Source organism: Sturnira hondurensis, unplaced genomic scaffold (assembly GCF_014824575.4).
Source record: "Sturnira hondurensis isolate 20B ecotype Veracruz unplaced genomic scaffold, ASM1482457v3 Scaffold0005279, whole genome shotgun sequence".
Taxonomy (NCBI): Eukaryota; Metazoa; Chordata; class Mammalia; order Chiroptera; family Phyllostomidae; genus Sturnira; species Sturnira hondurensis.
In genome coordinates, this window is record NW_028077910.1 from 6,305,295 (window position 1) to 6,331,618 (window position 26,324).

At 43.9% G+C, this 26,324-nt stretch overlaps 1 protein-coding gene across 4 annotated transcripts in view; it reads left to right on the plus strand.

Annotated features, from left to right (window-relative positions):
* The window catches only part of TNIK (TRAF2 and NCK interacting kinase), a 348,375-nt gene that overhangs the window by 48,752 nt on the left and 273,299 nt on the right, over positions 1-26,324 (plus strand). The window lies entirely within an intron of this gene.

A 26,324-nucleotide genomic window follows, 5' to 3' on the forward strand; every position in this document is an offset into this window, starting at 1 on the left:
GGAAGATGCTTATAATTTGACAGGAGGCAAGAGGAGATGGTGCTGAGAAGGTCATCCCAGGACAGGCCACGAAGGGCCTCTTACAGCATGCCTACTGCACAGGTAAAGGGAATTCATTGGCTCATTCAAGACCAGGTTTGCCCCAGCGAGATTACCCTGGTAGCAGTGTCAAAGGAGGCACTAGAGAGGGAAGGACAAATTCAAGGGGAAAGGGTGTTGTACTCAGTTGAGAAGTATTGAGTAGTTCCTGTGTGGCTCACACGATTGATTGTAAGATGCTACATTATTTTATGTACTAAAAGAAGAAAACGAATATCTTAATTATCAGATAATTTCAATTCCAGAGACTTTAAATTGTGAAAAAACTATATTTTAGAATTGATGAAGTGTAGTCATAGTACTTGGTATGTAGCTGTCTACTGAATAAATGAATGAATTTTTTCTGCCAGTGTCCTGTGCGGACTTGGAGTAGAATAAATACTTGAGATGTGGACATTACATTTGATTTCTAGCTTGTATAGTCTTCCCTTAGTTGCTACATTAAAATTAGGAAAGAAACAATTATTTTTCTTGAACACTTGTTCTTTTGTGGGTGTAGCAATCACTTTTGATAAAGCGGGGAAAAGATTTCAAAAGTGGCTAAATGAGGAAGCTGCTCTGTGGGGGTGACACAAGACTGTGCAGATTTCAGGTCAGATAGTAGAAGCTGTTTTTGTTGACCTAGAGATGCCCTATGGGAACATCTTATGGCTCAGGGGGTGGGGTTTAAAAATCAGCCATAAGGTCTTGGCATTGAAAAGAAATGCCCAGGGATAATTTACAGGCCTGCCCTTGGGGGCACTCCTGGAGGGAAATTGCTGTTTGTATGCTTTGCCTATGTTTTTGATGACTGCTCTCTTTTGCTGCAGCTGGGTATTTCCTGATCCTCTGGTCTGCCCTGTCTGTTCTTCCCCCACATTTACTCCATGGGATTCCAGCCAGGAATGTCTAAGAGACAAGGGCAGCTGGTTCTGCACTGACCTCGAGATTGCATTTTGCTTCTGTGGCTGTTTTGCTTCAGTTCGCACCATTTGGGGGCACTTCTACAGGCAGAACGCAGGAAGCTCTGCCAAACTAGGGTACATTCTTCACATTCTCCATGTGTTTGTACTTGTGCAACTGGAGAAAGTGCACTGAGTGAGGAAAGAAGGGTTGAGGAAGGTGGTCAAAAGTGCTGTCTGGCCTTAGATAGACTGATAAAGTGGCCCTTCTCAGGGTTCATAGAAATGTGACTTAATACGGGCATGCTACATGGTGTCAAAGGAGAAAGCCAGTTTTTGGCTTGGAAAACAAGACAGAAACATTGTGGAACCTTTTTCTGTGGAAAAGACTAGGATGGTTATTCCTATGCCTAGTGAAGTGGTTGAAAATATCCTCTCAGGAGATAAAGGAATGTGTTTGAAGAAATCCTTGTGTATGATAAGTCCTCGTGTATGATGTCTATTTTAAGAAGTTAGATTCAGGCCTAATGGCCTTTGGGTAGATCGAGGATGTGATATTTCATATGCTGAAAATGCTGCGTATTAATTATGTAGGGTCCTCGTTACTTTTTGTAGGAATTTCTGTCTTTTCCTTTTGCCTGATCTTGCTAATTCCAGCCTGTCCTTCCCTTTCTCACAGCCCCCAGTTTGGGTATTCTGAGCGGAACTTGCCTGAGCCACCCAGTTCTCCCCAACTCCCCTACCTGGGTCCTTCGCCCTGCCCTGAATTTGCCCGCTCTGTTTAGTCCTGCTGCTAGGTGACATTTACCATATGTATTTGTACAAATTCTTTCCACATCTGGGCTCAAACTCAGGACTCTAGACAGAATATTCCATGCTTCTTGCTTATTAGAAACAATTTCTACCTTCCCCGGACCACCAAGGCTTTATTAGTACTTTTGGGGGGATGCTCCTTGACTGTTTTCTATTTGTGTCACAGATACAGACATTAATTTTTCTTGAAAACCACATATTCTACCTGAGAAATGACCTGGGGCAGACCCTTCTCCTTTTCTTATGGGAAGAATGACTGTGTTACATGGCAACTCCAAAGCCCCAACCAATTTCCAAAAGCATAGCTAAACACAGTAAGAATACCCATAAGTAAACTCTTTTGTTCGGGTATAGAGTGATCACTAAGAACTCTTTCATGCCGCCAGCTGCGTTCCAGACCACACCCTCTTCGTTGACTGCCGTGGCACTTTCCAAAATTAATTACACACCCTGCTGATGTTCCCCCAACTGACTTTGAAGTGTAACGTGAAACTTTTCTCTCATATTGTTTTTCACTTAAAATGTTGTTTTGGGTGTTGAAGTCAAATGTACATTTTTCCTATGTGCACATTGTCCAGATACTGTTTTATTGGGACATGGGTAGTTTCTGAGGCTGCAGAATTGAGGATGAGGAGGGGACTGGGAAGCCATACAAAGGAGATTTTCTCTAGCCCGTCTGTTTGTGCTCATTGGCTTTCTCTCCCCGCGCATTCCCTGAGCTCCCTGAGGGCAGAACCTGTACGGGATTGAGCTCTGAGGTCTCTAAGATCCCCAGGAGTTGCTTAACATACTTGGAAATAAATTAGTTGATTCTGTGAGGGTTTGAGAGGAGGTTTGGAGCTGTCACTTTGTCAGAATTTTCGTTGGTTAATTTTCAGCAATTATAGAGTATTGGGAACTTCTGGATCTTGAAGTTCCTTTCTCTGAGTTGCCTGGCAAGTGTTTCTCAGCATTTACGATAGGTTTGTCAGTCTTGTTCCCCCACATCTTATGGCCTTATGTCCAGTCATTACCTTTTGTTGGTCCCACATGTGTCTTGTGACAGAAAACAGAAATAATATTTCTTTGCGGGGAGGGTTAGTGGTGTCATCACAACTCCAGCATACTCTTAAAAATTATTTTTTCCATTATAGTCAATATTTAATATTAGTTTCAGGTGTACAGCATAGTGGTTAGATATTTACATAACTTATGAGCTGACTTCCCCCAATACGTCTAGTGCCCACATGACATTTTCACAACATCATGGACGGTATTCCCTATGCTGTACTGTACATCCTGTGTCTGTTCTGTAACTACCAGTTTGTGCTTCTTAACCCCTTCACCTTTTCATCCAGTCCCCAAATTCCCTCCCATCTGGCCACCCTCAGTTTGTTCTCTGTATCTATGAATCTGTTTCTGCTTTATTTGTTCATTAATTTTGTTCATTAGATTTTACCTGTAAGTGCAATTAGATGGTATTTATCTTTCTCTGACTGACTTATTTTACTTAGCATAGTACCCCCTCAGTCCATCCATGCTGTCACAAATGGTGCGAGTTCCTCCTTTCTTATGGCTGGGTAGTATTCCATTGTACATATGTACCATGTCTTCTTTATCTACTTGTCTGTCAGTGGACTCTTGGGGCTGCTTCCATATCTTGGCTGTTGTAAACAGTGCTGCAGTGAACATGGGTTGCATATATATTTTTCAATTTGTGTTTTGGATTTGTTCAAACAAATACCCAGAAGTGGAATTGCTGGGTCATATGGTAGTTCTATTTTTAATTTTTTGAGGAACCTCCATACTGCTTTCCACAGTGGCTGTACCAGTTTACCACCCCACCAACAGTATACGAGGATTCCCTTGTCTCCACATCCTCACCAACACTTGCGGTTTGAGGATTTATTGATGATGGCCATTCTGACAGAGGTGAGGTGATATCTCACTGTGGTTTTAATTTGCATCTCTCTGATGATTACTGATGTTGAGCATCTCTTCATATGTCTATTGACCATTTATATGTTCTCTTTGGAGAAATATGTATTCAGGTTTTTTGATTGATTTTTATTGGTTTTGTTAAGTTGTATGAGTTCTTTATATATTTTGGATATTAACCCCTTATCAGATGTATCATCGGTGAATATGTTCTCCCATTCAGTAGATTTCTTTCCATTTTATTGATGGTTTCCTTTGTTATATAAAAACTTTTTAGTTTGTTGTAGTCCCATTTGTTTATTTTTCTTTTATTTTCCTCGACTAAGGAGACATATCCAAAAAATAATAAGTGAGAGTAATGTCAAAGAGTTTACTGCTTATATATTTTTTCTAGGAGTTTTATGGTTTTGGGTCTAACAGAAATAGGTATTTGTGAAAACCAGAGGTTCTTTCTCTTAATTGACTGATCACAGTTATTTTTACATACTAACATTCTACCCCTTAATACAAGGGGAGGGAGGGTGAATGGAATGGAGTGGACTAGGATAGGATAGGTTAGAATAACTTGAAAGAGATGATACAGGAACGATAAAAATAGTTTCTGTCCTTAGGACTTAGTCTGCATAAGAGATAAGTCACCCCAGCCAAGCACTCCGCACAGATAAGTCTCACAGATAGTGGGTGTATCCTGAGGAAATCTGTGGACCCTGAGGGTTCCCTGACTTATCCTGAGGTGACTCAGGTAACAGCTTAGAACTGATTCTTCCCTTATGAAGTGGGAGTGTGTATACCACCAACCCAGCTCCTGTTGAAGGATTACTGAAGAGTCAGCTGAGATTCTGGATATTGGAGTTCTTCTAAATGATCAGTGTCCTGGCTGGTGTGGCTCAGTGGATTGAGTGCCGGCCTGGGAACCAAAGGGTCACGGGTTTGATTTTCCCAGTCAGAGCACATGCCTGGGTTGTGGGCCAGGTCCCCAGTTGGGGGCATGTGATGGGTAACCACTTGTTACTTATTCTCTCCCTCTTTCCCTGTCTCCTTTCTCCTTTCTCTAAAAAAAAAAAATAATAATAAAATAAATAAATAAATAAATAATCTTTAGAAAACATAACCGGTCAGACATATAGCTTATCTTCCCTAAGATATGCAAATGCACAATACCTGGAATATGGTTTAAAGAGGTCCCCAGAATTTTATGGGCATGATTAAGAATTATTTGATAGAATATAGTGCAGGGGAGGAAAATTTTGTTTTTTTCAACCCATTTTTAGCTTCTTTGGTTGGGACTTTGCAGATTAGACTAACAAAAGACAAATTCAAAACAAAAAAGAGTTTTTCCTTTAAGACGCCCATCATTTATACATAGAGGGGAACTCAGTGATGAATAACTCAAATGAGTGGTTAGAACTTGGGCTTATATAGCATCTTAAGAAGAAAGGAATAAATTTGTAGGAAAGTGAGTAGAAAAGGGAAAGGGCTTTAGGCTTCCAAGAGCATGAGAATGTAAGTGTACGAGGGAACCTAATGGAAGACAAGGGCCTGCTAGCAAGATTTGTTGTGTCCATTCATTCCTCTGGTGCCTTCCCTGGGCCATGAGAGTCTAGAGTTGTCTCAAGGATTCATAAACATCATCCTGCCCTTCCTGTGCGTGTGTACGCGTGTGCGTTTTTAGTGGTCTTCAGCTCAACACAATCCTCATACCAAAGTGGCATATTTTGGGGTGGCGTGTCCTGAGCCCTTTCAATAGCTACAAGCCTGAACACACATGCATCTCATGAAGGGCAGATGTTAGATTAATGCGTGTCTACTCAGCCAGTCAGGGCAGCAGGTTGATGTTCTCAGACTTTTACCTGAATGAGGTGGGATCCCCAACATCACCCAGTATAAAGTTACCGCATTTTGCCATGTACACTGTGCATCCACGTTTTGGGCCCAAACTCTCAGGGAAAAAACCTTGAGTTTCAATTTTTTAATTCAATTTTTATTTATTTATATTTAGAAACAAAACTGATGATTGTATTCCAGGGTATTATTTTGCATATGGGCTTCATTATTGCTTTCTAGGGTCATACTTTTAATGTATAAACATAAATAAAAGAATTTAAAACATTTATATAGATACACAATTAGTACTACCCACGTATAATGCACATCCTTATTTTTCCCCTCAAAACTTTGGGCAAAAAAGTGTGCATTACACACGGCAAAATACAGTGTTCCTCAGAAGCAGTTGCCAAGTGCAATGTGGCAGTTTTTGTCAGCCTCCATGAACCTGACCATGGCATTTGTTCCAGTAATTGTGTGGCTGTGTGGGAGACACTGTGAAACAGGGTCTGTCCAGAGGAGTTTGTAAACAGTAATTGCTTAGCCCACCTAGAATGATGGCGAGAGCGGTAGGCCTGGAAAACAGGTCACAGGTGGTTACTGTGACGAATGGCATAAAATGAGGTTGTAATCTCGCAACATTGCTATTTAGTATCCTCTCTCAGTTCTCTTTGTCACTTTCAAAGATGGTGTGGCAGTTGTTAACACTGGGTGGAAATCTGACAAGAGCATATTTTAGCTAGGGTGGCATTTTGATAGCTATATTAAAGTGCTGATAGTAAATAGGTAGGGTCTGCTGTAGGTGGCTGATTGTATGTTGGAGCTTGGGGGCAGAGAAAGAGGCACCTAGGTTGTTTACCATGATTGTCCAAGGCCAGAAAATTGCAATAGACTTCTTCCATGACGCCTGAAAGTTGGATTTGCTGATTGTGGCTTGGTCACTGAAGGTGCATGGGAACCTTATTTCCCTTGGTAGTCAGGACCACTTGTGTTGCACACCATTCCTAGTGTATTCCTATCACGTTGTGTTATTCTCCAGGGCGCCATTCACACAGGATGCTATGTCAGTGATGCCTCTTGAGGTTAGGAGCAGAGGCACACCAGGACACCAGGCTCAAATGGACATAATGGGTTGGTGAAAACAAGGGGCTCCTCCAGGGAGCAGTTGGCAGGGCAATGATGAATGGCTTTCGTGTCCCGATGCTCACTGCTTCGCTAGGTGGCAGCCATATAACCATTTCGTTGCATAGCCTCATCAGTTCCCTCAGGACTCACGTCATTACCCCAGTGGTAGGAGTCGCCGTGCGGGCTGCTCTTCGGTTGTAACATGAACATTATCTTCCTAAAAGAATCTTCTGTGGCCACATAAGTTGCACAGGCTTCTCTGTGTTCCATTAAGTGATTCATAGATCCCCTAATGGCAGACCTAATAGGCATGTAACATCTGCCCATTAAGTATATGTGCTCTGAGACACTAAGAAGTTCCCCTGGCAGGCGCTCCACAAATGCCCAGATCTCCCAGTGCCTGCTCCTGGGAGACTGGGATTGTGACATTTCTTCCGTGCACTCCAGTGCACAGTGCAGAACTGGCATAGAGCAGGCCTTCAGAAGATATTTTGGGAATAATGAATGTGAGATTGAAAAAAACTGTTCATGGCCTTGACTGGTGTGGCTCAGTTGGTCGGGTATCATTCTGTAAAGCAAAAGGTCATAAGTTCAGTTTCCAGTCATGGCATGTGCCTGGGTTGCAGGTTTGGTCCCTCGTCCGGGCATGTATGAGAGGCAACTGAACATCTCATATCAATGTTTTTCTCCCTCTCTTTCTCTCTAAAAATGAGAGAATAAATAAAATCTTTTTTTAAAAGCAAAAACTGTTCATATGCCCTGATGCAAAATTCAGCAAAATGAACTTTTGTTTCAAATTTCTGGAGCTAAAGTGTTAACCAGCCCCAGTGAACTTAGTTCCTGACTCTTATGTTATCAAAGTTACACTCCCATTATCGTTGGAGCAGAAGAAAGGAAGATGCCATTTTCTGAGGCCCTAGTGAGTGCCAGGTGTTGTGCTAGATTCTTAGTAGGCACATTGTAGTTTGGCATAGCTCTTTAATCACTTGTTTACTGGGTTTGGACCTCAGTTTTCTCATCTGTAAAATGACAATGCTCATGCCCACCTGATAGAGTTTTTGCCAGGATTACAGATAATGTATGCAAGTGCTTAGCACATAGTGAATACTCAAGAGATGTATTATCATTCATTCATTCATCTCACCCTTGTTGAGGACCCCCAGTGAATTTTGACACTTGTGGAAACTGGAGATACCTCCAGTGTGACTCAGAACTACTTCAGGTAGCTCACTCACAGTCTAGAGGTGGAGTCAGACACTGAAACACATAATTACAACACATGGCACGTGTGACAATTATGTTCTAGAACAAACACTGTGAGAACACAGAGGAGGAGCAATTAAGCTCTGCTGGGGAGAAGGAAGAGGGTTTTAGGAAGGGCTTGGTGGACACAATGCTTAATTTGATTTGAAGGTGGAACCAGTTTGAAAGGAAGTTGCTTATGAACAGACTAACTGAAAGCAGTTAAAGTAGAACAGGTGTGTGTGTGTGTACATGTGTGTGTATGTGTGTGTGTATGTGTGTGTGTGACAGGGTAAAAACTCCCTTATGTGGGAGATGCACTTGATTCTCAAGAAGTTTAGGGAGCTCAACAAAGTAGAATAGCTTGCGTGAAGTCATGCAGGGCCTGAAATTTGAGCTGAAGTGATTTCTAGAATGCAAGTGTCCTTGCTTCCTTTGGACGCCTGATTTTAGAAGTGGTGGTAGGAAAATGGAGACAACTGTATTCCAACATCAATTTTAAAAGTAAAAAACCATGTAAATTACATTCTTAAGGGAGCTTCCTATTGCTTCTGAGAGCCCTACCCTCTAACCTTGCAGGGGGTGCGTGTCTATAGTTAATAATGTACGCCATTGGCAAGTCGTATGTTATAAAAATAAGATTCTAAGCCAGGCTTTTCAGCAGTGGTTGTTTTGGGTAAAGTGAGATCTACTGGCTTTGCCCAGCAAGCCAGGAGACCACTCCATGAGAGGAAAGGAGGACCTGGCCTTCTGGTTGGGACAGGTGAGATGATACTCAGAGATGGAAGCTGAGGGCAGGCTTTGCAGCTCCGCCTCAGGCTGCCGACTCCATTGAGTGTGTTAGGGTATATGGAAATCACCAAAACGCATATGGACTGTTTAATAATGTTTTATTATTCCTGGAGAGGGTTAAAGTAAATTAAACATATCTGATAGCCAAGTGGTTCACTGGCAGGAATCCTCCACTTTGGACAAATCCTCCCTGACACCCCCTCCTCAACAGTATTACCGTGACAGTCTTTGCCCTGGTCCCCCTGGCACCCAAGGTCTGAACCATGATGCCATGTTCACTGTACATTTCTCCTGCTGCAGAGGCAAGAACTAGTGTCTCCTTGCCCGTCCTGGCAGGACGCCCGGGCTTCGTTCTTGGTGCTTTGACCCTCGTAGTTGTTTTGGGACACGTGGCTTTAGTCCAAGACAAGTGGTTCGATTCAAGAGGGAAAGTTTCCTCTTATGACAGGTAGATTTTGCAGTTGCTGCCCTTTCTAATTCATCATTTGACTTAATAATCAGCTGTACAAAATGCCAGTTCTTTCCAACAATATCCCTAGCCATATGTTTCGCAACTTTCTTGTCTGAAGAAAGCACTTGAATGTAGTGGCTGAGAAGGGCACCTGAGATGGCTGTTGGAAAGAATGAGCCCCAGAAAGATCTGGAACAAGTGTGGAAGATGTAAGCTGACACCAGGTTTGGGGGATGTGGCCACAGGCTTGTTTTAGTTACATGTTCACTGGAAAATAGTATGTCAGTGAAGTAGGTGCTTTATCTACAAGTGTTATATCGTTAGTGTTGTGCTAAATGGTATGGTTAGCTACTGAATGGAATCCAATAATCAGGGCAAGATTTTCTACACTGTAACAAAAGCTTGCCTCCTGGGTTTCAAGTAAGCCTTAGTTACTGAGCTCTGAAGCACTCCCAGGACAGGAAGCTGAGTCTTTAAACGTTGGGCTGCTGCTCATGCTGTCTGGTTCCTCATTCTTCTAAACTGAAGCAGCCTTCTTCATGATTAAATTATTTTTCCTCCTTTTTAATTGTGAAACACACACACACACATACTGAAAACTGCGCAAAACAAAAGTGTTCAGTTCTGTTCATTAGCGCCAGCATGACCATCTCCCTGTTTGAGAGCTACAGTGATCTTGTCTGCCCCGCAGACCAGCCTCAGGGGCCCACAGACTTGGAGGCTGTGGGGGCATTTAGGTTCTGGTGAGAAGCAGGGCATAACAGTAGTTCATGAAGAGTCTTACTGTCTAAACCTTAGTGTCTGGGAGGTACTAGAGGGGCAATGCTCTTAGAGATCCTAGAGATGTCCGATTAGCCAGCGACTGGATATGAACACCACTGCACTGCTCAACATGGCTAAGAAAAAAAATAAGTATTTCTGTTACTTTTCTTCACATTACTGCTTTTCTTAAAACCTACTCTGTATAAACAATGGAAGATTAAATTGCTATCCAGATCTCTAATTACTATCCAGTAATTGCAAATTATGAACGAATGGGGGTGAAATAAAGAGGATTTACTGTATTTGGAAATTAGGGATATAAGTGATATAGGTGAACAATATACTTTGGAATGTTTTTACAAAAACAGCCTTATTGGTTAAGGAGAGTAATTTGAACCCTTAGAGATACTGGTGGGGGGGACTATGGTAATGCCACAGGGAAAAAAGTTGATAGTTGATAGAAACGTATTCATATTTAATATAACATATTAAAGCAAAATGGCATGTTCTGTGGAAAACAGGCCTTCCAGGAAGATGCACCGTATTTGAATGTGGCTCCACAGACTCTCCGGTACTCAGCCGTGAGTACTCAGTCTTCCCAGGGACTGTGCATGCTTATCTTCATGCGGTACAATATGAAGTCATCGCCACTTATCTCTATTTCACCAAAGATAAAGTAAATAACTTATGTGTGTTTTCTTGTCCGTCTAGGTCAAATTAATTGTTTACTGAGCCCTCTGTGTCCTGGGTATACCGTGCACACTGCTAAGGCTATTAATACGAAGGGAGCCCAGTCCCTGCCTGATGGGGAGAGGAAGCACGCTCAGGTGGGAAAGGAGAATGCAGACAGATGATTACAGCCACGTAATCTGAATACTTGTTCCTTTCTCACCTGGAGCAAACATGGTACTTGTAAAAAGTAATAATAATGATGGCTTTATGTGTTCTTTGTCCCATGTGCATTTCCCACTTTGTCATAGCCATGTGTTCAATGCTTAAAAGTGATTTCCCTTTTAAAATGCTTGTGGAACCCTGGTCTCTAGAAGTAACCTGAGCTTGCTGAATGAAGGTGCTGTCCTATAAGAGACATGTTTCTGTCATTTATCGTTTCTTACGGAAGTGATATATGTGATTAACACGTATCCTTTTAAAATAATGCCATTTAAAAAAAAGCATTGTTTCCCCTCTATTTATACCGGTCCCGTGTGTATTTTACTGCCCAGATGCGCACCTTTTCCTCTTTGCCTCCCTTGGTGCTTTCAGCTTTCAGCCTGTATTGCCTTCGCACCCACCTGAACTCCCGTAACAAGTACGTTGTGCTCTGCCTGTCTATCTGGTTAGAGTGGGGTTCTTGAAAAACAGATCCCAGCAATTTCCCCAGCAAATGTTCCCTCCTTATTCATCAGCGAGTTTGCCCCTCAGCTCCATCCAGTTTCAGGCTCTTGCCCTCTCGTAGTTCTGCCTGGCAACCAGGAACCCGCAGGACTCCCCTTGCAGTTCTCTCCTGGGCTCCGGAGCAGAGAGGGCCCCAGGTCTGCTAGGGACCCCTTACCTCCTGGGACTCCTGCCGGCAGCCTTCCCACTCCCACCCCAGCGTTTTCGAAGTGGTAGGTAGATACCCCCGACCCTTTTCTCACCATGTCAGCTGCTGAGAAGGCAGAGGCAGCTGCCCTCCTCGGCACTCTCTCTCCGTTCCTTCCATTAAAACTTCATCCCCAAACCCTAAAAGTAAAGTCAGGTGAACATCACTCACAGTGGGTTTGATACACCGTTTTGCCCTTCATGTGCCCTTCAAGGATGGCTGCCCTTGAGCGTGAGTGAATGATTTGTGATGGTCACATTTTATTTTAGTATTAATGACAAAAACTGACTTCACCATTGCTTTGTATTTGACAAAATCGTCCATGCATTCGTCTCATTTCAGTGTTAGTACAATTCTGAGAGGCAGGCAGCCTGCTTGTATTCTTATTCCTATTTTATAGGAAAAGAAACCAAGGGCTAGGGGATTTTGGTGGATTTGCTCAGTGTCAGGAAAACTGTAAATGATGAAGTCAGGTTCACTCATCTGCTTTTCTAAACCACAGTCTTTCACTTCCCTTCATTTATATTTCACGTAGTTTTCTCTATTATGACTAGTAATTAGACATGCTCTTTGAGGGCAAGCTCATGTCATGATTCCTGAATCCCCCACAACACCAAACTGTTCAATTTTCAATACATTCACTGGAACTAAATAGTAATGGTTTTCTCAGTTAGTGAGGTTTTATTATGTACCACCCTCCTTGTTGGGTATTTTCCATAAACGCATTCTTATACCTTTGCTAGGTGGGTTTTATCAGTACTTTTGGAATAATAACACTGACTAGATCACCCGGTGATCTTGTTACAATGTCAATTCCGATGCAGTAGGTCTGGGCAGGGCCCAAGCTTCTGTATTTCCAACAGGCTCCTGGGTGCTCAGGGACCACACAGTTAGTAGCATCCTGTTGGGAGGTAAAGAAAGTGGCTCAAGGAGATTAGGTAATTTTTCAAAGGTTACACAACTGAAAGTGCCAAAGCCCCACTGAAACCCTGATCAGTTGATACACAAATTGCTACTCATCCTCCCATGCTGCACTGCTGCCGTGGAAGGTACTCCTGTCAATCATCTTGGGGGATTCAGACATAATGGAGATGTCCACTTTGCCTCTGGGAGTTGCCTTCCAGGGCAGTGAGGCAGAAGCATTCAAGGCAGTCTCCAGGTTACAGTTTAATGCAGTGTTTACTCTAATGGGTGTAATGGGAGGGTCCTTAGGTATGAACTATATTTGAGTTGGGCCTTGAAGGACGGGTAAGACTTTGACAGAGATGCGAGCAAGGCACTTTCTGGGCAGGAACAAGGACACAGCATATAAGAGCATATAAGACATTTTCCAGTCTTGGTGAATAGTCTGCTGATGCATAGAGAAGGGAACGCTGAGGTTTTAAGATATTGGCTGAAGTTGGAGGGTGGATGGAGTGGGCAAGTGGAGCCACTGGAGGGTTTGGAGGAGAGGTTTGCAGCAGCACAAGCAGGCACCCAGGAGATGAGCACTGGTCAATGTAATGCGATCTAGTTGTTAGTGATCCATTGCCCATGCTGTACTGTTGACATCTCCCTACAGTCCGAGGCCTGGTTATAGGTCACGTGTTCTCTGATGACCGTGACTGCTGTTTATATAGAGTCTGTCTTAATAAAATCTCTTAGAGGATGTATTACTCCCCTCACCCCTTTCCAAATTTTTCTAGGTTAAGAAAAATGCCATTTTACCACAGACCCGTAATAAACATTCTTCTTAAAAGAAGCATTGTTTTTTTCAGTAGCAACTTGTAATGGGAAAAGTGGAATAGAGACAAAATGCAGTCCTGGTCTGAATGGAGACTGGTTTTCCTTTGTGTGAATAACCAGCATTCCAGTCAGGTTGCCACGGTGATGCTGAGATTATTACTGTTCCTGCCAGCAGTCAGAGAATGTTGCCCAGTTAGTTCCTCTCAGCTGCTAGGTTACCTTGACCGTGGCTCACAGGGCAGGTTGGAGTTCAAAGGCACTCAGGTGAGGAGTCAGAAGACCTACTGTGGTGCTGTCCTCAGTGGGGTTCAGGGGCCACAAGCCCCAGCATGCCCTGGTTTGGGCCACATAGGGTGTGGCCAGCCACGGAAAAGGAAATGGCATTTTTTATTTTTCTTTTTTTACTTTCCTCTCTGTTGTCAGAAAAGGTCACATCACCAGCCAGCTTCTTGAGGGTTTTTGGTGTTTCCAGGGTGGCCTTCAGATGCCACAGGTTGGACACGGTGGTGAGAATGTGTGTTTCGGCACGGGGTCCTCTCTCTGCCTCAGCGTTCTCTTTTGTGAGCAATCTACTTCACAGGGTCAATGCAGAGAATAAGTAAAATAATTCTGGCACAGTGCCTCCTGAGGCACCCAGTAAAAAGTGGTTCTTCTCAAATATTGTTTCAGAAATCATAAAGCAAGAAACAACACGGTGATTACTGCCACCATCTTTAGGTAGTTTCTATTCTATGAGTCAGAAGAGGCGAGCATACACTGTGATAACAATCTTAGAGATGAAATGCAGCTGAAGTTGGTTTCTTAACCATGCCACATATCCAGGACGTGTCTGGACCTCTCTATTCATCAGCTTCCTGAGAACAGATTAGTGGAGGCTTCATGCCCACATGTGCTTCCACCGTCACCACAATATCTCACATAGCAATTAAGTATTCCATCCGAAAGGAGCATATCACTTCCACTCACATCGCGTTGGCCACAGCAAATCATGTTGGCTAAACTCACCCTAAAGAAGGGTGTGCAAGTGCCATCCTACAATGTGCCAGCAAGGGAATAACATGAATATTTGATGAACTGTAGTGACTGACCCCTCTAACCAAGGATCAAAGACTAATAGAGAAGGGTACTTTAAAGGGCTGTTAGTTAAATGTAAATAAATAAAAATATCTGAACTGTGGACTTCAAAGCAAATCAGTTGGATTCAGCTGCATCAAACAGAAAGCCCAAAATGTTAGTGGGTTGAGGAAGATAAGTTACCTTCTCTTCTCTTGATAAAGAAGTCCAGACATAGGCAGTCCAGTGGTGGTATGGTAGTTTTATAGTCATCAGAGGGCTTAGGATCATTTTATTATTCTGCAGTTATACCCTAGCATGAGACTTCCATTCTTAAATTCACTTCAGGGTCAGAAATTGCTGCAGTGTTCTAGCCATCACATCTGTATTCCAGGCAGCTGGAAGGAGGAGGATGGAGGACACAAGAGAACTTCTCTCAGTTAGCTCAGCTCCATGTGAACAACTCTTCTGAAAGTCCCACACAACAATTCTGCTTACACATCATTGACCAGGATTCAGTCACACATTTATCCTTAGCTTCAATGAGACTAGAGCATGGAGTTTTGACCTGGGTGCATTGCCTCCGAAATAACATTGAGATTTTTGTTATTAAGGAACAATGGGAGAATGGATACTGGGTGGTATTGAGCAGTTTTTGCTATAGTAACTTAAGATGCAATCAATGTTTGAATAGGAACAATAAAGGAAAGAATGCTCTAGGCATGATCATTTTCTAACCGGCTCCACAGAAAACCAGTGCTTAGAGAGCCACAAAGATCCCTTAAAAAAGTATTGTACAGGAGGGTTTGGGTTTGAGAAATGTGAAAAGCTCTTGCCATCTTTTGGAGATTCACCGGGTACACTAATACAAAGGTTCTGAGAGGCCCTGTAGTAAAGAGTGAGCTACATTGCTAATCTTTTAAAAAAGATTTTATTTATTTATTTGTATACAGAGGGAAGGGAGGGAAAAAGGAGAGAAAGGTGGTTGCCTCTCACACACCCTATATTGGGAGCCTGGCCTGAAACCCAATCATGGGCCCTAGACTGAGAATCGAACCGGCAACCCTTTGGTTCGGAGGACGGTGCTCAGTCCACTGAGCCACAGCACCCAGGGCACACAGCTACTCTTTTTAATCCAATGTTCCCAAAGTTATTTGACAATGGAAATCCAACACCCTTGGAAGCCTGGAGAAACACAGAAATTTAGTTTTAGCTACTTGAATCTGCCAAAAATCTTTTTAGATCCTTGAACAGATGATATAAAGTTTCCATCCCCAAAATTACCTGCCTTATAAAACAAACAGATAAGTGAAAATGGAAAAAGTATATATCCATGCTGGCCTAGCCATCGGGACAAAAGTCTTGAAGAAAAGAAGTAAATCAGATGCCAGAGAAGCCCTGTTAAAAACAATCTGTGTGAGTTGGTATTAACCAGCCATCTGGACCATTTGTGGTGGCACCACGTGAGGGACTGGGCTGGGCTCCTGCCACTGTTGGTCAGATGACAGGCCCCCGCCCAGGTAGCTGTTGGTGGGCTCTTGGCCATCCTGAAAGTGAAAGAGTAATACCTACCAACCAACCAACCAATCCACCAACCAACCAACCAACCAACCCACCCACCCACCAACCAACCAACATTAACTTGCTCCCTCCACAGAGAGGGCATGTTGTCAGCTGCATGGTTGCCTACAGGTGTGGGGAGAAGTGCTGAAAAACTTCCAAGCAAATATAAAATGTTGTTGGTCTGTTGTAAGCAGGTGGCAAATGAATACCTTTGGGGGGAAGGGTTAGGCTCTTCCTTCTAAAATAGAACCTTGGATGGTTTCCTAATTCTTACTTAATTATTTGGGTAATCAGTTCTTGTCTTTAAAGTTCATCTGCTGCAGTTGCTATCTTTTTTCTTCATCTAAGCATCTTTGAAAAGGCAAAATGCCAAAGTCTTTGCTAGTCTGGTTCCCATCACTTTGACCTCGTGCTGCTGGGAATACTGGAAAGTTACCCTGTCCTGACAGGCCCAGAGAGATCCCATGCGTGCAGAGCTCCGTAAACCGTGTGACACGTTTCCCCACGCAGCTGTGTAATCTCTGTGACAGCCTGATGACGGGAGGGAAGGGTCCAAGGTAGGGGGCCTTTATGTACACGTTGACCTTCAGAGCAACTTGCCATGTTGAGCTTGAACAGACTTTGGGAGAGTTGGAGAAAGTTCTGGAAGGTGCAGATCCCAATTCTTATCCAAAATCTGTCTATGTCTTAGGATCCTGGGGAATTTTCTCATTCTGGCTATGGAGTGAGTGTGCCTCTCTCCGACGGCGGGTGTCTTGGGAAATAGTCTCTGAAGCGAGCAGCAGGCCTTGCTCATCCACACACACACAGACTCCAGAACCCCAGGTCAGGAAGCACCAGGAGGCCTGGCCCTTGAGCCCTAACAACTGACAAAGGATTACAGTACCTGTGTGCCGAAATCAGAAAAAATATTTCAGTTAATGTTATTAAGTCTTTCTCGGGTGATTCTTTTGATCTGATGTTTCTAATTGTACATGCCCAATGTATGCCAGTGAACAACAGTCAATTTATATGGAATCCTTTGTTCTGTAAGGAGCTAGCATGGATAAATATGAGTGTGGATATGCAAAGTCTGTGAGCTGAGAAAACTGTATTTTAGAAAATTCTATTCATCTCCTATGCATGTGTGACCTATGAAGTCGATGATCTCGTCGGCAACACATTAGAGATACATGATCTCATTACATCAGTTCTGGGCATGAATTAAATTCATTTCTTACCCCAACTACCTGGAACTTAGGACTGAATACAAGTGCTTACCCTTCCTCTCCACCCTCCTCCCCACTGTCCCTACTCCCTTCCCTTCCAGGCCCACTGTTTTTAAAGACAGTGAGTAATTCCTCTTGGTTTATCAGAGGATTTTATTGAACAGGGGGAAACTTAGAAGTCAAAGGACTTGGGGCTTGACCTCACATTGCTGATAACCAGGTGAGAGCTTGGACAAGTTTCCTAAACACTCTTGTCGGGAAAACTTGTGATTTTATGAGTTTATAGGACCTACTTGGCCTCCCTTTGCTCTTTCAGAAAATGGGAAAGTGATTTTATTGATAAGATCTCAGGTATTTCTGCTCCAGACTTCAGAGACCTGGCTGCACTGTGGCTCTCAGTGGTAGAACTGGTGACATAGGGACTTCATTCATCCAGAAAATATTTATTAAGAATCTGTAGTGTCCCAGCCACTAATCTGAGTGTAGGGATACTGCAGTAAATGAAGCCGATAGGGTCATTCCCTCTTGGAGTTTGCATTCTAGAATAAAGGGTTTTGAACACTTACAATGTGCCAGACATCACTTTAAATGTTTTATACCTATTAATTATTTTGTCAAATAATCCTATGTAGTAGGTACTACTATTACCGTATTTTACAGTTGAGGAAACTGAGAAGACACATAATGGTAAAGCTCATATAGTTAGTAAACAGTGAAGCTGGGATCAGAATCAGGCTTTATGGCTGTAGGGTCTGTGGTCTTAACTACCATGATACACTCTCTCTCACTATCAGTTAAACAGTTAACTTAAAGCAGTCACTGTTCCTCCTAGCTGATGGCAAAGGTAAGCAAAAAAAAAAAAAAGAGAGAGAGAGAAACTGTGACTCCACTTGGCCGGTCTCTCCAGGACTCAAGGCTCTGAAGGGAAGGCAGAGGCCCTGGGCATCAACAGCACATTCAACCTCTGTGGTTCCAGCCACTCGGCTGGTTTTGTCCGCCTGGTTTAAGGTCACCGGCCCTTCTCTGGCCCCCTGTCAAACCACAAGGCCTTCACCAGCCCCATATCCCCAAGTTACTTTCTGCCTTTGTAGAGAAGGAAGTCCTGGCTGTACTGTTGATCAGTGTTGTCTGTCACCTTGGGGAACTTTCTGTAATACCAGCAGCAATAGGAATAACAGCAGTAGCTTGATTTGCTAAGCTCTGCCGTACACTGTGCTGAACGCTTTACGTATGTTGTTTCTGATGCTCAGAACAGTCGTCGCGCAAGGTATTTTTATCCTGACTTTACAGTCTGGTCCTGGCTGCTCTTTCTACTACACACTGTTTGACCTTGGGCAACTTACTTAATTCCTTGAAGATTTTGTTCCATCGTCTGAAAATTGGGTTTAGTAATATTCATTTCCCGTGATTGCCATGAGGATTAATTAAGCATGAAAGTATATATAAAGCATGTAGGCCGTTGTTGATCCCAGAGACAGTGATAATGATCAGTGTAGTTTAAGGTTTATAGCTGTTAGTCTGAGGAGCCAGGTTTCAGATCTGATTGTGAAGACGGCCTTTGGGAGGACAGACTGGAGGACAGAGTCCAGAGTGGAGCAGGTGAGCAGGGGCAGGGGACAGGGGAAGCTTTTTCACTACTCATGGCTGTTCAATAACAGGTGGAACTTTGAACAGGAGGTGGGGAGGCTCTGGTCTCCCTGGCCCAAGGGCTGGAAGCAGCCGCCAGTGTCGTGAATGCTGTTCCTTGGGGCTTGGCTGGGACCATGTCCTGGCGTAGCTAGCTGGTAGGTAGTATTGGTGCAAGGACACCAGTGCCATCAAGCCAGGCATGTCTGTATAGGGCAGATGACGTCCTACAATCATCCTGCACTCAGGAACACCCTTCCCAAAGGACGACACTGGGCACCTGGAGCTGGGGAGGTGCCCGCAACCTTGGGAAAAAGGCAGGCCAGGCCAGATTATCCTTCTTTTCATATGGAAAGATCAACAGAGGAGCGGTCAGACAACAGGAGCAAGGAGCATCCAGACAGGAACCCCAACGCTTTGCTCCCGTCCTCTGGTAGATCTGCAGTTTAATTTGTTCTATACTGATAATTGACTGAGAAAACGCAGCAGAGGTTTATCTTTATTTTCATATACGTACATTTTTTTGCTTGAATTATCAGTTCTACTTGAGATGCATGGCTTGGGCAGTATGTTAATGAGGATAAACCTAGGCAACATTCTAGATCTCCCAGGTAGATACTCTTGGAGCACCTCCTACTTTCCTGCATGACACTTACCATTGTCATTCAGTGAGTTGTGTACATGTGGCGACTTGCTCATGTCTATTTTCTTTATTAGACTGGAGCACCCTCTGCTTCTACCTAACGCAGCAGGTGGGAGTGGGGATGCTGGTGGAGCTCCGAGCCTGAATAAAACCCCCTGTGGAAGGCAAAACCTTGACTCCTTGAGCCCCCACTGCGTAGGAAGGAGGGGAGGAGGTGGGTGTACAGGAGCTTTGGGGGACTGTGTCTGGCTGGGAGTGCAGCAGTCCTAGGCTGGGGGTGTTGCATCAGCATGGCCCGTCCTAGCGCCTGCACTTACTTTGGAAGGACGATGCTGTTGAGAAGCCTGAAGGCTCAAGATAAATTTGGAGAGTTCTCCTGTTCCTGTTTTCTTTGTTCTGTTTTGCTTTTGTAAGCATATACTTGTCAGTTAGGCTGAAACTGAGCAAACAGCTGCTAAATACGGTTCCAGGAGAAATAACATTTTGGTCTTTTTAAGGCCCCTGAGTTTAGAGTAAGCACAATCCCTTGGCAGATGTCAGTAGGGAATCCGGAGGTGGGCATTCCTTCGGAGAGCCAGATCAGCCACCCATGTTCTGCTGGGGTCTGTGTCACCATGCCCAAAGACTGGTGAATCAAATGAAAGGTGCGTCGCAGAATGACCGTGTCTTCCAGAGGAGTTTCGGAGAGAGGGTGTCTAGAGTCTTTTAAGCCATTGCTCATGATCCCTCCCAGTCATTCTCTTAATTTCATTTTCAGAGCAGGGAGGGGGTTTTGGGAAGAGTATGTATCACTGTGTATGATGCTAAGGAGCAATCGTCCTACTTTGGGATTTAGTCTACAGTTGTTATTTAGTGTTACAATAAATTCAGTATCATTTAAGGGACCTGGAAGAATTAATGTATAACTCAGTGACTATGAATATTAACTTCTAGATCTTAAATCTCTCCATCTTGCTGTGAAGTCAGGCTGAAGCCTGCCCCTGTTGTCTGAATTCTAGAATTTCGACTGATACAGAGAGAATTTACTGCAACATCCCAAGAGCCCCCAAAAGTTAACGTGTTTTCCCAGTGGTCTTGCTGATATCAAAAGAGACAGCTTTCTGTTCATACATATCTGACCCAGTTTACTAAGTAAGTATTTATATTAGTTAAAAAAACAATAGGAAGAGTACATTTTCTTTTACTGATTTTATTATTTGAAAAAATATAAAATACAGACCAAATTTTTCTGTGGCATTTTTTTGTATATTAAGTGAACTGTCTTTCAAAGAGAAAAAAAGGAGGTTAATATTTATGGAAGCCCTATTGTGTATCGGGCCCTGAGCCAGTCTAGACACTTCCACACGCCTCAAAGTAACCCTGTGAGGGAGGCAATATTGTCCCTGTGTTAAAGATGAAGAAGAGACTGCAGCTCAGAGCAGTCATGAAACATGCCCAAGGCTGGAGAGCTAGCAAATGGGAAGTCAGGGACTGAGGGTTCTGATTCCATGAAGCTGGTGAAGCCTGAGTGGTTAAGAGCGCAGGGTTTGGGGTGTGACTGGCCAAACCAGCTATGCGTTGCTGGCTCGGTAACTCTCCCGTGCTGTGATCTTGACCAGACACTCAATCTCCGTGCCTCAGTTTCCACATCTGTTAAACAAAGACAACAGTAGCTTCCACTTGATGGAGCTGTGATATTAAATTACCTGTTTACAGAAAATGCTTAGAATAGGGCTCTGCATGTAACTACTCAGGAAATGTTAGTGACTATTGTGACTTTTATTATGACAACTAAATTTGCTTGTATCAGTACTTGCTGAAAAGTTACATTTCTTTCATGCAACAGCTCGCCTTTCGAAATGATGCAGTTATATTTCATTATGAAATAATGTAAACTACCTTAGAACTAAATTTTCTTCTCAGTCTCCCAGCAAAGGTTAAGATCTGAATAAAGGCATGTGTAGCCAGCAGGGATTCCTGACTTTGGTAAATGTCAGCGATTTGCTCTTTTCTCCTTGGTGTGTGTAACTTTCTTTTATGCTGCCCATCCTGGCTTTACGAGTGGCTAAGCAAACACGAGAGGGAGAATTAAGCTGCTGCTTGTCTCTTAGCTTTCCTGTCTTTGTAACATGATCATTAGGTACAGCATCTTCCTTCCCCTGGTTGCATTGCACTTGGCTGCATGCTGACAGCCTGCGTGCCTGGTGCACACGAGCCACAACTTGCACCAACGGGCTTTATGAATTTTCTTTAGAGCTGGAAACACTGTAGGAGCTTTGCATGTGACAGTTTTGTGCAATGGGAGCAGGGTAAGGAAGTTCCATGGGGCAGTGGCTCGGACGGCTTGTCTGGTTTGGAAAATAAATGACCCAAGTTTGCTAGACCTTTGGCTCTACATTCTGATCCCAATTTTTGTGACTTTTTCTATACATGTTGTGGGCCGCTGGGAGTGAGACATCAATAGTATTCAGTGAATAGCTATGGCTAGCAGTTATGTGTGGGACGCTGTGCCAAGTGCTGGGAAATGATAAGATAAATATGTTACAGTCCCTGCTCTGAGGGCATTTGTAATTCATCAAAAGAGAGAAATGGAAGAGGGCATGGTACTATGTGAAAGCAGTCATCATTGAGCGTATGCACAACATACTTGGAGTGCAGAGGGGCGCTGGCACTGATTAGAGAAAGGCTTCCCAGAGGAGGTGGCAAACTGGGCTTTCAAGGGTTGGCTTGCCTGTCAGAGAATGGAGTAATCTTGGCAGAGGGACATTATAACCAAGGCGCAGAGACACACCCCAGTGTGGTGTGTGAGGGGGGTGGCCAGTGGCATGAGGTGGTTGCTTACAGCACAACAGGATGGAGCACAAGGCTGAGAATGAAGGGCAAGTCTATGGATGGGAGGGTCTTGTTCTCAGTTTGAACCACATTGTGTAGAATTTTAAAGCATTGCCTATTGTGGTTAGAAATGTCTATTTTAGGAAGATTGGTTTGAAGGATAGATTGAAAGGAGGCAAGAACTGATTGTAAGGAATTAGTGCCAGCAAGAGATGGTGAGGCCCACGGTATGAGTGTAGAGTGGAGTAGATGGATGTGGTGGGCATTTGGAGACAAAATCTTTAGCGCACGAACAAAATGAAGACAGAACCTTGGGATCAACTTGCCTTTAATATATGGGCAGAAGGAACAATCTGTGGGAGGCTGAGTGGTGCATTGGAAGAGAAAGAGGGGGTATATTTCCAACAAGCATGGTGACACTCAGCAGTATTTAGAGGGACAACTGGGAGAGGACCGATAAAAGACCACTACAGATGACAGGCTGAGGTCACGGGTGATCCTTAGGGAAAATGACAGGTGGTTCTAAACAACATGGGGGGTGGGGGCACTGATCCTTCATGCAGCTGAAAATTCATATATAAATTCTGACTTCCTCAGAACTTAAGTACTAGTAGCCTACCTCTGATTGGAAGCCTTACTGATTACATAAACAGTTGATTAACTTGTATTTTGTATGTTATATGTAATGTATAGCACATTCCTATTATAAAGTAAGCTAGAGAAAACAATATATTATTAAAATTGTAAGGAAGAAAAAAATACAGTACAGTATTTATTGAAAATATCTGTCTGTGCCTTGGCTGGCATAGCTCAGTGGATTGAGCGCGGGCCTGCAAACCAGACGATCATGGTTTGATTCCCAGTCAGGGCACATGCCTGGGTTGCAGGCCGGTTCCTTGCAGGCTAACTACCAGCATGGGCGGCACAAAAGGCAACCATACATTGATGTTTCTCTCCCTCTCTCCTTCCCCTCTAAAAATAAATAAATAAATAAAATCTTAAAAAAAAAAAAAGAAAATATCTGTCTGTAAGTGGACCCATACAGTTCAAACCTATGTTTCCTCAAGGGCCATATGTTAGAGCCCTGTGAGAGAGGAGAAAACAGCGGAGTGCTTACTGTATTCAGAATATATCTCTATTCCACAAGAATGTAACTAAAAACTACATGCATTTGTGCGAGGGAAGATTCACAAACACCTAGCGCTCTGGGTGCTTGGATTGGGGGTAGAGGAGAGGGAAGGGCAGGGTCAGTGCTAAGTTCAAGTCTCCCTGAACAAATAAATACCCTGCCTTCTGCTTCCTAGGGTCTCAGAAAGCTCCTTCCTTGCAAATACCATTACTCTACTTGTGCCATTTTGCCTTTTCACTGTCAGCATACTGTAGAACGCAGATGCTCGTAAATCTCTTCTAGTTCCAAACTGTTACTCATTTCTAGCCATGATGCTGTAGTGGATGCGGTGGTGTGCCACCCAGACCTGCTTTCCACTACTGAGGCCCTCATTATCCACCTTCAGGGAGTGTAGGCAGCTTGTGATGGTTCTCACCTGGGAATTGTCCTCAGCTGAAGCGAGCTGCTCCACCCAAGACCACAGCCTCTGGGATGGGGGTGGAGGACAGCCTGCATGCAATGATGAGTTAGTGGAGGTGGGATATAAAGGCTCCCATGCCTCGTGGTAGGATACTTTTGAAGAGTCACCCCAGACCCACAGGTCCTGTGCTTCCCAGTTGAGCTCTTTTATCTGTTCCCATCAAGTCCTTCTCCCTTCAGTCCCCTGCTGTGCATAGGCTGGTAAACTCCCTCTGTGATTGAAATTCAGAGTCCATTTCCTGGGGAACCAACCTCAGTTGCTAATTGTTTTCAGTTTGGTTGCCTACCCAAGAGGGTCACCAGTCGAGGTCTGTAGTCCCTCTGACCTTTGCTTCTGGTCCCCTTGGGTATGTCCAGTGGGAAGAACCTCTCTCCCAGTAGCTGGAACAAAAGTCTTGGCATTGTGCCTCCTTGGCCCCAAGTGATTGGACCATATACCCATTAATGGACTATTCAAGGAGAGGAAAGCGCCTAGAAGTCAGCTGTTCAGCTTCTCTGGAGACCTATCCATTAAACCCCAGCCCTGTGGAAAGGTCCATGAGATGGGGTGACCCCTTGGTGCAGAAGCTGGTCCCCACTCTGCACCCTGTCTCTGTTTCCGCCCTCCCCTCCACCCCTTTTACACTTCCCACACTCCTTCAGTCAGCTAGTAGTCACCATCCTGCATCAACTCTTTTCATTCATATGTTCTTTTTAGTCAAGAAAAATGAATGTTGAAAACACAATTGAGATATTTCAAGCAAATGGAGAACCTCCCTCAAAATTTGTTGCAGAAACAGCGTGGAGCAAACAAACTACTGGGAAGCACAGCTTTGCAACAGACAGCAGCTGCCACCATTCGTGGGTTTCTTTTCCCCTTTTCCTCGTTTGTTTCTAATTCGTTTTTAATAAAACCTGCTGCCTAGCAGTTGAACAGCAATTTTTCTTTCCTATCTTGAGGCCTCTCAGGTGGCCTTGATGGTGTCTTTTAGTAATGGGGGGCTCGGGGGACAGAGCTCCACGCCCCCCGCTGTTGTCCTGTTTCACCGTTCCTTCTGGAACCGCGTCCACACCTCCCTGACCAGGTGGGGCAGAGCTGGACCTTCTGGATGGTTAGACCTGTCGGGATTCGAGTCTAGAGTGCAGTTTCTTGCCCTCTGGCTTTATAATAATGGATAATGATAATTCCCATCTTTCTCAGTGACTGAGTGCTTCAGCTGTTGCTTTTCGGGTTTTGTTTGTTTGTTTGTTTTTTAATTTGTTTTCCATGGGGAATCTTTGAAGGCACAGCTCTAAGGGCTGTTCTTGGGCCTTTTTTGCTAAAGACTGTGACTTTAAGGAACTCTGACTTGCCACACCCAACTCATTTGTCTCCTTCCCTGTGAATTGCATGCAGCCCCAAAGCAGCCCTTCTTCCTTTCTGAGCTGTTGGGGGTGTGAAATTCCTTAGCTTGAAAACTATGATGGGGCCCTGGCTGGTGTAGCTCAGTGTGAGCACTGGCCTGCAAACCATATGATCAAGGTTTGATTCCCAGTCAGGGCACATGCCTGGGTTGCAGGCCAGTTCCCAGCAGGGGACTCACGAGAGGCAACCATACATTGATACTTCTCTCCTTCCCTTCCCTTCCCCTCTAAAGATAAATAAATAAAATCTTTAAAAAACTATGATAGGATATTAATGGATTGCTGACTACGTTCAAGGACTGGTGTCAGGCCCTCACTTATTCTTCACCAGAGCTCTGCTGGGTAGATGCCATCCCCTGTTTAACCTGCTCAGAGACTCAGCTGCCCTCCCAGGGTGTGCAAGAGGCACACATTAAGGCGAAGCTGATGTTCAACCCAGATCGGTCCGAAGCCCCGGCTCGGGTTTTCCCCTCCCGTCTCTCAGCCACTATAATAATAATATACGGCAGCATACTCATAATAAAGTATTCACCAGCAATAGTAGTTGCTTTTAGCCAGAGGTGGCAGTCTTTTATTTGTCCTTTGGAGTATATTTCTTATAAGTGAGTTACTTCCTAACATTTAAAAATTAGGAGATTTCACATTAAATGAATGTTCAGTATTTCTTGGAAAAAAAGAACCTTTAGACCTGGAGATACTGTGTTCACAGGTTTATAGTACAACTGTTCCAGCTGAGTAAAATTTCACACCCCACCCCCACCCCACCCAAAGGAGACTGACCTGACTTCCTCAGTTGGCCACGGGCCTCAGCCGCCTTACTTCACTCTTACATCACTTCCCTGGTTTCTGTGGACTTTTAAGTTTGTGATTCTTGAGTTAGGCTTTTCAAGAAACAATTTCTGTCTAGTCAGGAATCGGTAGAAGTCAATGTCGATTTCTACCTCTGAGTTGAATTTTATAGCCTTTGATTTTTCTTTTCAACTTTTTGGAATAGTAATTCTGTAGGAACAGCTTCAATTATTGGACATGTGTTGAGCATTCGAACGTTTGACTGACACTGAGGTTAGGCAGATACCTGCTTGGTGGCGAGAACATGCATAATTCTCCAATTTAGTTTGCATCCTAACACCTGCAGGTGCTGCGCAGGTGCTGCAGAGACTGGAGGCCGTCTGCACCGGGGTATTTTGCAGAGGTAGCATTGCAGAGAAGGGAGATGAGTCCAGAGGAAAACATTGG